The following is a 1,682-nucleotide window of genomic DNA, read 5'->3' as shown; positions in this document are numbered from 1 at the left end:
TTTCTTTCTTTCTTTCTTTCTTTCTTTCTTTCTTTCTTTCTTTCTTTCTTTCTTTCTTTCAGCAAGAACAAAAAATGCAGCTCAGCATGATTAAAGACTGAAACCATGAGTGGGAGCTGGTTTGTCATGGGACTCAAACGTAAACAAGGAAGATTTGTGATTTGAGAGAAATTCTTTAATAACCAAAAACAAGCAGTAAAAGAAAAAACAATAAATGTAGAAATATGGAGGTTAGAAGATAATCCGACAGAGAAAACTGTATTAGTATGAATAGTTAGYGATTGATACTTGGTGTGCTGGTTACTACTAAAAGCCAGGTGGAATGTAAAGAAGTGGGACCAGCTGAGGACTTCAGGAGGCTATCACTGAAAATTACAAGAACAGAACATAAACTCAGCTGTATAATCAAAAGTCATAATGAAACACAAGAGGGAAAACATGGCAGAATTCTTTAAGAAATTTTCGGATCTACTTTCTCCCCTGTTGTTATCAGTTTTTGAGGAATCCTTRGCTACACAATTATTGCCACTGTCTATGCGTCAGGCGGTAATTTCCTTGCTTTTAAAGAAGGATAAAGACCCCTTGAGCTGCAGTTCATTTCGCCCAATATCGCTTTTAAATACTGATKTAAAAATTCTTACAAAGATGTTGGCAAAACGAGTCGAACAGATTATCCCCACAATTGTTTCACCTGACCAGACCGGTTTCATTAAAAATCGTCAATCCTTCTTTAATATCAGTCGGTTGTTTAATGTGCTGTGTACTTCTGCTCCGCCCGGTCACAACTGCAATGAAATTTTAATCTCRCTGGACGCTGAGAAAGCRTTTGACCGGGTGGAGTGGAACTATCTTTTTAAGACCTTGGAGATGTTTRRCTTCKGCCCTAAATTTGTTTCATGGGTGAAGCTGATATATAACTTACCAATGGCAGCAGTACGCACTAACAGTAATCTATCCAGCTATTTTGAATTGGAACGTGGTACGAGGCAGGGGTGCCCACTCTTGCCACTCTTATTCGCAATCGTGATTGAACCACTCGCAGTGGCTTTACAGAACAGCCCTAAGATTAAAGGTATCAATCGGTTTGGCGCTGAACATAAAGTTTCCTTATACGCTGATGATACTTTTCTTTATATTTCAGATCCCTTGTCTAGTGTTCCTGAGTTACTTCTTTTACTTCAAAAGTTCGGAAACGTATCTGGGTATAAGGTTAACCTTCAAAAAAGTGAATTGATGCCTGTGACCCCAATAGAAGAGCAGCATATGGGTCCAGTTCCTTTCAAAATTAGCTCTGCCAAATTTAAATACCTTGGTATTTGGATTACTCACAGTCACAAAGATCTTTATACAGCAAACTTTCTGCCTCTCCTGGTGAACCTTAAGAAGGACATCGCTACATGGGCATCCCTGGGGGGTAGAATCAACGTGATCAAAATGACAATATTGCCCAAATTACTTTATCCATTTCAGAATTCTAATGTTTAAAATACCACTACATCACGTTGATTCTACCCCCCGGGGATAGAGGCAGGGATGCCCATGTAACTATGTCCTTCTTAAGATTCACCAGGAGGGGCAGAAAGTTTGCTGTTTAAAGAGCTTTGTGACTGTGAGTAATCCAGTTACCAAGGTATTTAAATTTGGCAGAGCTAATTTTGAAAGGAACTGGACCCATATGCTGC

This window comes from Austrofundulus limnaeus, unplaced genomic scaffold, assembly GCF_001266775.1.
Source record: "Austrofundulus limnaeus strain Quisiro unplaced genomic scaffold, Austrofundulus_limnaeus-1.0 Scaffold148, whole genome shotgun sequence".
Lineage (NCBI taxonomy): Eukaryota > Metazoa > Chordata > Actinopteri > Cyprinodontiformes > Rivulidae > Austrofundulus > Austrofundulus limnaeus.
This window is presented reverse-complemented; position numbering follows the sequence as displayed.